The sequence below is a fragment of the Cervus canadensis genome, chromosome 4 (genome assembly GCF_019320065.1).
Source record: "Cervus canadensis isolate Bull #8, Minnesota chromosome 4, ASM1932006v1, whole genome shotgun sequence".
NCBI classification, from domain to species: domain Eukaryota; kingdom Metazoa; phylum Chordata; class Mammalia; order Artiodactyla; family Cervidae; genus Cervus; species Cervus canadensis.
The window spans coordinates 88,285,293-88,297,359 of record NC_057389.1 but is presented as its reverse complement, the minus strand read 5'-3'; the positions used below and the strand labels follow the sequence as shown (position 1 = coordinate 88,297,359).

The 12,067-nt window shown below is 48.9% G+C and overlaps 1 non-coding gene across 1 annotated transcript; it reads right to left on the bottom strand.

The window, feature by feature from the left end:
- Window positions 1-221: 221 nt before the first annotated feature.
- TRNAE-CUC lies at window positions 222-294 on the bottom strand. The gene has a single exon. It is a non-coding gene; the product is annotated as a tRNA-Glu (tRNA).
- Window positions 295-12,067: the final 11,773 nt, after the last annotated feature.

Below are 12,067 nucleotides of genomic sequence, written 5' to 3'. Positions count from 1 at the left end.
TTTTTAAATTTAAGTTTTATTTTATATTGGGTGTATAGTTGATTTATACAATGTTGTCTTAGTTTCAGGTGTTCAGCTAAGTGATTCAGTTATACATATACATATATCCATTTACAACTTTTATTTATTTTTAAACTTATTTGGCTCTGCTGAGTCTTGGTTGCACGAGGGATCTTTAGGTGTGGCATGCAAACTCTTAGTTGTGGCATGTGGGGATCTAATTCCCTGACCAGGGATCGAACCTGGGCCCCCTGCATTGAGAGTGCAGAGTCTTAACCACTGGACCACCAGGGAAGTCCCTCTAGTTGTGTTTTAAACAAATTTAATTTTTATTTTATGTTGGAGTGTAGTTGATTTACAACGTTCGTTTCTGGTAAACAGCAGAGTGATTCAGTTACACCTATACACATATTCATTCTTTTTCAGATTCTTTTCCCATATAGGTTATGAAGTCACTAGCTCTTTGTTCAATATTTAAAATAATAATGAAATAAACTGGAGAAGGCTCAGGAGAAATAAGATTATGGGCACCCTCATCTCTGAGAAAATTATTACTGGCAAAGATGTTCACTTTAAGGCACATGGGTAGGACTTCAAAACAAAGCAGAAAGCTCAGAAAACAAGAAAAAAAAGTGAGATCTTTCGCGCTCCTACCCTCCCCACTCTTTGTAAATTAAAGACACATTCCGCGGGAGCTTTCTAAGGTGATGGATATACATCTGTTCCATTGAGGTGGCAGTTGCACAGGTGTCTGTATTTGTTAAAACTCATAGAACTGTAGGCTTAATTGATCCCTCAATAAAGACACCAAAAATATGAATGCCCCGTACATGGGCTTGTGGGTGTTTCCTCTGCCTCTGGTAGGAATGCAAAATGGCCCAGCCAGCCTGGAAAACTGGCAGTTTGTTAAAAAGTTAAACACGCACCTGCCATATGACCCAGACACCCTACTCCTGGGTGTTTACCCAAGAGAAATCAAAAGCATGTGTCCACAGGAAGACGTGTGTCACAATGATCACAGCAGTTTTATTTGAAACTGCCAAACACAGGAAAGAACCCCGGTGCCCGTGAGTTTGTAGATAAACAAACTTCGGTCCAACCATACACTGGAATAAGACAGCAGTGAAAAGGAATGAACTTGACACAGGGAAGATCTTGGATGCACCTCAAAAGTACTATGCAGTGAAAGAAGCCAGATTCCAAAGACTGTGTCCTGTACAATTCTATTTATAGCAATGTTAAAGACAGGCAAAGTAAACTGTGATGATGGAGAGCAGAAAGTTACCTGGGGGGAGGAGGGCATCCAATGGGAGCGGCCCCCTAACCCAAGCCTTCCAGGTGCTGGAGTGTTAATGAAGCATTTTTAAAATAATTTTATTTATTTATTTGTTTTCAGATGTGCTGGGTCTTCCTTGCTGTGCAGGTTCCTCTCTAGTTGCATTGCAAAGGCTTCTCATTGTGGTGGCTTCTCTTGTTACGGAGCACGGGCTCCAGGGCACTCGGGCTTCAGTAGTTGTGGCAAGTGGGGTCAGTGGTTGCAGCTCCTGGGCTCCAGAGCGCAAGGTCAATAATTGAGGCACACAAGCTTAGTTGCTTCTCGACATGTGGGATCTTCCTGGCCCAGGGATCGAACCCGTGGCAGGTGGATTCTTTACCACTGAGCCACCAAGGAAGCCCTGGAATGTTCTATATAGGGTCAGAACTAGGATAATCTGAAGGAGGCACAGTCCTGAGCGACAAAATTCAAGGGAGCATTATAAAAGTTAGCACTCCAGGGAAATAACATTTGACTGCAATATTTGGAAAAAACCAAAATTAAAGCCCTCCAAAATCTAGAATGAGCAAAATATCAAAATTTCAAATAAAGACAAAATTTGACCTTGCATTTGTTAGACTCACCTCCACTGCGATCTCCCTAACCCAGCCCCTGGTTCTGTCTCTTTTCTCTGACCACTGGCATCTATGGGGGAGGCCGGGTGGTGGTGAATCTACACTTGGGCCAAAATGCATCCGGCTATCCAGCTAAGATTTGCGTTTTCCATCTCAAAAGGAAAGTTAAAAAAGAGACACGGGCAGAAGAAACAACCTTATCTAGTCTCTAGAACGCTCACAATTAAAAAAAAAAAAAAAAAAAAAGCCTATTAGAATGGTTCCGGGAGGGGAGGGGAGGGGAGGGGGATTGAGGAGGGAGTACATAAAACAAGAACCAGTGGTCAGAGCAGGGGCGCAGTGGAATAAATGTTTGTTGAATGAATACACAGTGAACAGGAAGGCACGGCCCCCAACGCGCCCGAGCTCCCAGTAAATAAACAAGTGAACAAGATAATTAAGAGGGGAGGCCCCCCTGCCTCCCCCTCGCTGCCTCTGCCATCCCTGCCCGACTTGGCAGCGCTGACAGTACAGCCTGGCTTGCCAGGAAACCGCCAGCCCCTGCCTACTCTTTCTGCCATCAGGCTGCTGCCGCATGGGCTAGAGGGGGAAGGAGTGGGGGCTCTCCGGTGGTCGGTCCCCAGTCTCCGTTATTATGTGAGCCCAAGGGGGGAGGGACCTGGGAACGATTTCAACCGTGCAGTATCCCCAGTGGGTCCCAGACTGGCATACAGTGGGCGCTCAATTAATGTGCAGTTGTCCTGAGAGGTCAATCAAAGCCCTGGGGTCTTTTGATTGCTGGGGGCTGGGCGCGGGTCTTCTATCTTTCCTGCGCAGACCCGAGGATTAGGCGCCCCTGGAAGCAGAGGGAGGGGGGCAGGGGTCGCTAAGTCCAGCCTTCCTCTTCTCACTAGGGCTTGAGCCCAGGGAGGGGGAGGGGCAACTGGAGGGGTCCCACAGTCAGGAGGGGAGAGCAGGTGCTCGGAGGCTCCAGGGACCGGCCCGCCGTGCCTCACAAGGTCTGAGTTTTCTTGGGAGCAGGACAAGAGCACGGCCTCCAGGCTGGCCAATGGGAACGCGAAAGGAACGCATTACCTCATCAGGAAGCGCGGCCATTGGCTGGGGGCTCCTGTGGGCGGGAGTCGGGAGCAAGCTCTGGGGGACCGGGATGCGGTTGCTGGGGCCCGCGGGGAGGGTCTCGATGGAGGAGAAAAGAGAAAGGGGGACAGGGGAGAGGAGAGGAGGGCGGGTAGGGAGCGCATGGAAGAGGAATTTGGAGTGTCTGTGTGGCTGCGAGTGGGTCTTTATAATAAGCGTGCAGCCCTCCAAGTCGCTCCCCACGCGGGTCCCCTTGCTTGGACATCCTCAGCTTATTTTAGGGGGAAGGCGAAAGGGGAAAGAGAGGGTTCCCCCACCTGTATATTAGAAGCCTCTCCCCAGGTTAGGAGCCCTCTCCCTCATACACACACACAGACACACACACAGACACACAGACACACACACACACAGACACACAGACACACACACACACACAGAGACACACAGACACACACACACACACACAGTGTCCCCAGGGCTGCGTGGACAGACTCCACCCCCACCCCGTCAAACAGGCCCGCAACTTGCTCCTCTGTACCTGAGACAAACAGCCCTGCAGGTTTCAGGTTGAATTTCTCTGAGCCTCAGTTTCCCCCTGTGTGAAATGGGGGTCCATAAAAGTCCCCGCATCTGGGGAGATGCTGCAAAGATCCATTCAGTCAGCCAACAAGCACATATTCAGCATTACCTGTGTACCGGGGCCTGCACTAGGTTCCAGGGAGACAGGAGGGACTGAGGCAAGCCTGGGTCCAGCTACCTGGACCTTAAGGTCTGAAGAGGAAAATGAACGTAAACAGAAGAACATCCATTTCAGAGGACCACAGTGCTGTGAGGAAAGTAAAACAAAGGGGGGAAAGTGGAAGGAGAGTGAGCTGGATGTTCTTTTAGACCAAAATGAAGGAACGCAGGATTTCCCTGGTGGTCCAGTGTTTAAGAGCGGTGGGCTTCCCGGTGGCACTAGTGGTTAAAAAACCTGCCTGTCAATGCAGGAGACACAAGAGACTAGGGTTGGATCCCTGGATTGGAATCCCAACTCCAGTATTCATGCCTGGAGAATCCCATGGACAGAGGAGCCTGGCAGGCTACAGTCCATGGGGTTGCAAAGAGTCGGACATGACTGAAGGGACTTGGCATGCACCAGTGTTTAAGAATCCACTTGCCAATGCAGGGGACATGGGTTCAATCCCTGGCCTGGGTAGATTCCACGCGCCTTGAGGCAATTAATCCCCTGCACTACAACTGCGGAGCCTGTGCTCTAGAGCCTGCAGGCCGCAACAGCTGAGTCCTCAGGCCACAACTACTGAAGCCCGTGTGCCCTAGGGCCTGTGCCCCGCAACAAGAGAAGCCACCGCAATGAGAAGACCGCACGCAGCAACTAGAGAGTAGCCCCTGTGTGTAACAGTGAAGACCCAGCACAGCCCAAAATAAATAGACAAATTTTTTTTTTAAAGAAGGCTTGCTTAAGGAGGTGATGTTTAGATAGAATAGAAAGAAGCTATCAGAAGATGAGGGGAGGGAGTTCTCTGGTGCTCCAGTGGTTAGGACTTGGCGCTTTCACTGCCGTGGCCTGGGTTCAGTCCCTGGTCAGGGCAACTAATCCTGTAAGCCACATGATGCGGCCACAAAAAAAAAAAAAAAATGGGGGAATAGCATTTTTGGCAGAGGGAATAGCCAGTGCAAAGGTCCTGGGACAACAACCATGCATGGCATATGGGAGGAATAGTGAAGAGGCTCAGGTGACTGGACAGAGCGAGCGAAGGGGAGAGGGAGAAGGGGAGGGGCAGGTCATACAGGGCCTTGTGGGCTACCAGAGGACTTGGATTTTTACCCTAAGGAAGGTGGGAGCCCTGGAGAGCTGTGGGCAGAGGAGAAGTGGGACCTGACTCAGGTTCTCACAGGTGCCGTCTGGCTGCTTTGGTAAGGACAGGCCGTGGGGGACCACAGCGGGAGCTGTGGGTCCTGGAAGGAGGGGACTATGCTGATCCCAGTGAGTGATGATGGAGGCAGACCAGGGATAGAGTGAGAAGTGGATGAGTTTGAGGTATATTTTGAAGCCCACAGATTTCATTCCAGAAGCGCTAAGTTTGCGGGAGGTGGAGTTTTGGTTCCTGCATACCACTTGGCCCTCTGCAGGCACTCTGAGCAGGAGTGGTGACTTGTAGCAGGGTGATTCGGTGGCCTTTTCCTCCTCCACGCCTGTCAGACCTCCACTCTTCAGGCCAAGTGAGTGACTGAGTCACCCCTGGCTAAGCGTAGCAAGGCAGGGTGGGGTGGGGAGAGGAGGTATTTACTGGGTGCTGACTCAAGCCTCCCATCTAGGCGTTTTTGACTCATCCACCGCCCCCACCACTGTGTGTCCACGTGTGGCCCCAAGTGAGATTAGTTACAAATCGAACCCCTCTCTGCAGGGCCCTCCTACTGAGGCAGGAGGTAGATGGGCCTCCCCAGGGTAAAGCAATTGGAGGTTCAATCCAATGGACTGAAACAAGAATAACTCATATGGTCAACCCACTGACCAAGACGAGAATAGCAGGACAATTAAGGCAAGGAGGCTGGGCCCTGCCCAGACCTCATACTGCTCATTCTTGAAGTCAGGAGACTTCCCTGACCACACATGCACAGAAAGGCTCCTTGGAGGCCAAAGGGGAGTTATGTCAAATGTCCTTTGACACTCCAAGCCTTTGTGGTAGAATCCATCTTGGCTAAGAGATGAGTGAATACACATGGGAGGATCCTGAGATACACCAAGTATGGGCTGTGAACCAGGCAAATCAGAATGACTGGCCAAATGAAACCCAGAAGAAATGCCCCATAAAAGTAATTTTTCAAACCACTGTGAGGGCGCGACTCAGTGACTCTCTCCCTGAGTTTACCCGTGTGTCTATGCACATGTACTGTATTCGTTTTCCTCTTCAGTTCAGTTCAGTTCAGTCGCTGAGTCATGTTCAACTCTTTGCAGCCCCATGGACTGCTGCATTCTAGGCTTCCCTGTCCATCACCAACTCCCGGAGCTTACTCAAACTCATGTCCATCGAGTCGGTGATGCCATCCAGCCATCTCATCCTCTGTCGTCCCCTTCTCTTCCCACCTTCAATCTTTCCCAGCATCAGGGTCTTCTTCACATCAGGCGGCCAAAGTATTGGAGTTTCAGCTTCAGCATCAGTCCTTCCAATGAATATTCAGGACTGGTTTCCTTTAGGATTGACTTATTTGATCTCCTTACTGTCTAAGGGAGTCTCAAAAGTCTTCTCCAACACCACAGGTCAAAAGCCTCGGCCTGAAGCCAAAATCCCCCACATCCCAGCGCCACTAGTGGAGGCTTATCTCACACACCTCAGGGTCAGGAAGCTCACTTTCTTTGTTCGAGTAAAAGATGTTATGAAAGTGAAAGTCTTAGTCTCTCAGTCGTTTCCAACTCTTTGTGACCCCCATGGACTGTAGCCCACCAGGCTCCTCGTCCCTGGGACAGGCAAGAATGCTCTCCATTCTCCAGGCAAGAGTACTGCAGTGGGTTGCCATTCCCTTCCCCAGGGAAATCTGCCTGACCCAGGGATCGAACCTGAGGCTTTTGCATTGCAGACAGATTCTTTACCATCTGAGCCAGCAGGGACGCCCAAAGATGTTATGATTGATGCCCAAATCTGCCTCCATAGACAAAGATATCTTTTTAAAATTATAAATCTGGAGAATTCCCTGGTGGTCCGGTGGTTAGGACTCAGCACTTTAACTGCCATGGGCTCTGGTTTGATCCCTGGGGTCAGGGAACTAAGATCCCTCAAACAGTGCAGTGTGGCCAGAAAAAATATAAGTAAATATATATAGTATAGTTTACATAAATAAGTGAATATATAGTATAATTTATATATAATAGAAATCTGAACTTTGTCCATCTACCGCAGGTCCTCAGTGGCTCCCCATTACCCTCCAAACCATAAAATCTCAATATTTTTATTTTTTAAGTTTTTTCCTTGTGACTGGAGTATGCTATGAATTTTATTACCACATTATCAGCAAGCCTTCTAGATAAATCAGTTGCTTTTGTCCAGTTAAAATCTTAGCTAATATTGATATTTTCATTGTATGATATTTCATTGTGCAGAACTCTGAACCAGTAGTTTTCAAACTGCAGGTAAATTTGTTTGGGAAAAAAAAATAGAATAAAGTAGAACAGAAATCAGTATTTAAGAAAAAATTCTTTTGAGGTACAGTTGATGTACAATATTATATGTTACAGGTGGACCATATAGTGATTCACAAAGGTTGTACTCCATTTATAGTTATGGCTATATTCCCAGTGTTGTACAATACGTCCTTGTAGTTTATTTAGTTAATTTTTTTTTTAATTTAAGTAATTAATTGTGACCGCACTGGATCTTCATTGCTGAGTGCCAGCTTTCTCTGTGGCAAGCAGGGGCTTCTGTCTAGCTGTGGCATGCAAGCTCCTCATTGTGGTGGCTTCTCGTTGCAGAGCGTGGACTCTAGGGTGCATTGGCTTCAGTAGTTGTCACGCAGGGGTTTAGTTGCTCTGAGGCACGTGGGATCTTCCCAAAGCAGAGGTCAAACCCATGCCCTTTATGTTGGCAGGCAGATTCTTAACCCCTGGGTCATCCGGGAAGCTCTCCTTGTAGTTTATTTTATATGTGATAGTTTTTATTCCTTCATTCCCCACCTCTATACCCTCCCTCCCCCACTTTCCTCTCCCTCAGCATGTTTTATAAGGTCCTGTTGTGGCCTGGTCTCTGCTTACCCCTCCCAGTCACACTCAACGTTGCCCACATATTTCCTTCTTAACCTTTGCACAAGCTGTTCTCTCTACTCAGAAGGACCTTCTCCCTTCCTTTTTATGCTTGCTGGGCTCATTATACACACTTAAGCCCTGTTTTAGAGAAGGAAATGGCAACCCACTCCTGTATTCTTGCTTGGGAAATCCCATGGACAGAGGAGCCTGGCAGGTAACAGTCCATGGGGTCATGAAGAGTCAGACAGGACTAAGCGGCTGAATAACACTAGCCCCCCATCAGCCCACCTAGGGTGAGTTAAAAAAAATCACCTGATCCTTTTGGATACAGTGTATCTCCCCTGACCCAGCCTTGCAGATTAGAATTCCTGCTCACCAGCCAGTCCCTGACTCCAGGCCAGCTGATAGCTGTTGCAAGGCTGTGAACTTCACCAGCCAAGACGTTTGAGGAAGTTTTGTTCTCCCCAGAACCACCCATCAGGCTCTCTCTAAGGGCATCATTAGTTTAAAACCTTCTCCTCGGATCTGCTCCCGACAGGCCACCCCCTAGCTGTCACAGCCTGAGTCCCTTTGAAGAGTGATTGACTAACAGCCATTAGATTAATGGGAGGGGTGCAGCATTTCCATTTCTGCAGCATCTACAAACTAAATGTTCCCATGTAATTACAATTAAGGACATGTTCGTGTGTGACAGCTCCTGGCTTCCTGGCTTCCCTGCCCCTCTTGGGTCGTTTGCCTGTTTCCACCTCCTTTTTTCCCCCCTCTGCTTTGACTTTCTTTCATTTTTTTCCCCTTCTCCCTTTCTCTCTTTTTTTCTTGATGTCTGTCTCTCTCCATCTCTCCCCTCTGCCTATCTCTGTCTCAGTTTCTGTTTCCATCTCTTTCTGTCTTCATTTATCTTGCTGTCTGACTCTGTCTTTGCCGATCTCTCAATCTTTCTCCCTGTGTCCAATGAACCATTTATAGTGTACTAGTCTTTTATTTATTTATTTATTTTTGCCCTTACTGCACAATGTAGGGGATCTTAGTTCCCTGACCAGGGTTCGAACCTGTGACCCCTACAGTGGAAGCACAGTTTCTTAATCACTGGACCACCAGGGAAGTCCCACAGTATACTAACTAGTCTTAGGTGTGTGGCCTGTGGCATCAATATATGGGTATAAACTTATGTAGCCACCATAAGATCAAATTTAGAATATTCTAATCCTCAGAAGCCCACATTTTTGCCTCCTCAACGGTAATTGTATTTTATCTTTTTCTTTCAATTTTCCTCCTCTGATCCTGAGATCAGCGTACCCTTTACATCTCCCACCCTCTTCAATAGCCCTTCCAGCGCAGGGCCAGGCCAGGGGCTGTGTCTGAAATTCTAAGAGACCTCCCAGGGTTGAAGTGGCCTTTCCAAGGAGCCAAGTACAAGGCCCCCAGTGGACAGGCCAGAACCCAAGAGAGGAGGTCCCTATGTGGCCAGGGCACATGGTCCAAAAACTTTGGATTCTGATTCAAAGATCAGATTACTGCTGAGCAGGCTCTTAGGAAGACAAAGGTCCTCCCGGGGGGCGGTGGAGGGGGTGGTGTCCCAGCACCCTTTGACTGAACCTACACATGATCCTTCTAGCACAGCAGACCTTGAATGACCCAGAGGGGCCTTCTCTTCTTCCTCCTCCTGGACAGATGGCAAGACTGAGACCCCATGTGGCTGCTTCTCCAAGGTCTGAAGGTGAGCCTGGACCCAACTGGGTTAGGACCCAGGCCTCCTGGGGACAGCTCTTGCCTCTGAGCATTCAGGATGGCCCCTTCTCTTTCCTGAGCCTCTGTTTTCCCATCTGTGAAATGGGAAGCTGAAGGTTAAGCTAGGGGTTGTTGGTCTCAGGGCTGTGAATTCGGGGGCATCTGCCCTACTCAGGTGGGCCACACTATGGGGGAAGGGGGTGTCTGTGAAGGCCAAGGCCAAATGTGGGCTTCTCACGAGGCAGGAGTGGTTTCTGCATCTGTGTCATCATAATCTAGAGCATCTTGGATTTGTCAGAGCTTTCCCTGATGAAGTGGGACACAGGACGGATACTTAAACAATTTTTTTATTTTTGGCTGCGCTGCGTCTTTGTTGCTGTACATGGGCTTCCTTAGCTGTGGCAGGCAGGGGCTGCTCATCCTGACGCACAGGCTTCTCATTGTGGTGGCTTCTCTTGCGGTAGCGTCTGGGCTCTAGGGCACAGAGCGCGTGAGCTTCAGTAGTTGTGGCAGACGGGCTTAGTTGCCTCATGGCGTGTGATATCTTCCGGGACCAAGGCTCGAACTCATGTCTCCTGCATTGGCAGGCAGATTCCTAACCACTGGACCACAAGGGAAGTTCCAGAAGGATAAGTTTTGCTAGAGGGAAGGGTGGGGCTCCCGAAAACAAATCTAGTCCTGTGTGATCCTGTCTATATCCAGGATTCTTGCCTCACCCGAATCCTCTCGGCTCATCAGTTGTTCCCCCACCTTTGGGGACAAGCACAGTCCCTGTCCCCATTTTACAGATGAGTACACTTGGACCGCGAGGAGATCAAACCAGTCCATCCTAAAGGAAACCAATCCTGAATAGTCATTGGAAGGACTGATGCTGAAGCTGTAATACTTTGGCCACCTGATGTGAAGAGCTGACTCATTGGAAAAGATCCTGATGCTGGGAAAGACTGAGGGCAGGAGGAGAAGGGGGCAGCAGAGGATGAGATGATTTTGGATGGCATCACCGACTCAGTGAACATGAATCTGAGCAAACTCTGGGAGATGGTGAAGGACACGGGAGCCTCTATTGTGCTGCAGTCCATGTGGTTGCAGAGAGTGGGACATGACTTAGCAACTGAACAACAACTCTAAGGCCCAGAGAGGATGCCATTCTTGGCTCCAGGGCACATGGCCGCCAGTGAGTGGCAAATCAGGGATTGGAACCTGGGTCTGGCTGACCCCAGATGCTCCACCACCCGCCGCCCCGCCCCCCCAGCTCCTCCCCACTGGGAGCAGATATCAGACCAGAAGCTGAGCCTCTCCTCATCCCTCCTCCTGGCTAACTGGGTTCCCAGACGCTGAACAAACGCCGGCTGTCAGCAGCTCCTCTGGCCTCTGATAAATCGAGAGAATTAAAATCCATTTAGAGGGAAATCTCTAAATAGGTCTGTGTTGTGTTTTGTGTGTGTTTTTTTTCCTGTCTTTTTTCTGCCCCCCTGCTGTCTCTGGCTGGGTAATGTATTCCAGGCGCAGAACTGAATCTGGCTTAATTGAATTTAAATGCAGGTATTACATCTGTACCTTGTAAGCGAAGGCGGGCGGAGGAATCGGCGAGGAGATGGAGTGTTTTTACCCAGCTTTGCCTCGATCTTTGCACTGAGGAGGTAGTGTTCATTCCCATCTGGGACTCCTTGCCTGGGGACTCCCCAGACGGGCCATGAAAGGTGGGATTTGGAGGGAGAGAGGTCAGGAGTTTTGCAGGTAAAGTGGAGTACCTGGGCCTCTGGAGAATGGGTACAATAAGTTCAGTTGCCTGCAAGGGCCATCCTTGGAGATGGGGCCAACAGAAGCTGACATCTCCCCTCTCCCTAGCATCCTGTTAGCCCTGCCTCCATCCTTCTCACCTTCTCTCCTGCCTCCACACTGGCCTGGACCCTCATCATTGTCTACCCAGACTCATTGCTTCATCCTGAGTCTCCCACAGTGGCCCCGGTGATTTTTGTCTTCTTATATTGTTAACTGTTTGTTTGCCTATTTATTTGACTGCGCTGGGTCTTAGTTATGACATGCGGGATCTAGTTCCCTGGCCAGGGATGGAACCTGGGTTCCCTGCCTTGGGGGCGTGGAATCTTAGCCACTGGACCATCAGGGAAGTTCCTTATGTTGTTAACTTTTTAAAAATTGTGGTCAAGTAGATGTAACATAAAATTGTTCATTTTCACTGCTGTCCAATTCAGGGGCATTAAATACATTCACCATGTTGTAATAATCATCACAAACACTTTATTATTTCCCCCAGTTCTGTCACCCGAAGCAGAAACTGTACCCACTAAGCAATAACTCTCCATCCTTCCTTCCATGGCCCCTGGGAACATTTATTTTTTTGTTTTTGAATATTTATTTTTATTTATTTATTTTGACTGCACCAGGTCTGAGTTGCAGCAGGCAGGATCTTCAGTCTTTGTTGTGGTGTGTGAGTTCTTGAGTTGTGGCATACTGGGTCTCTAGTTGTGACATGTGGGATCCTGTTCCCAGACCAGGGATGGAACCTGGGCTCCCTGCATTGGGAGCATGCATTCTTAGCTACTGGGCCACCAGGGAAGTCCCTGGTAACATTTAATCTACCTACTTGTTGTTCAGTCGTCAAGTCATGTCCAA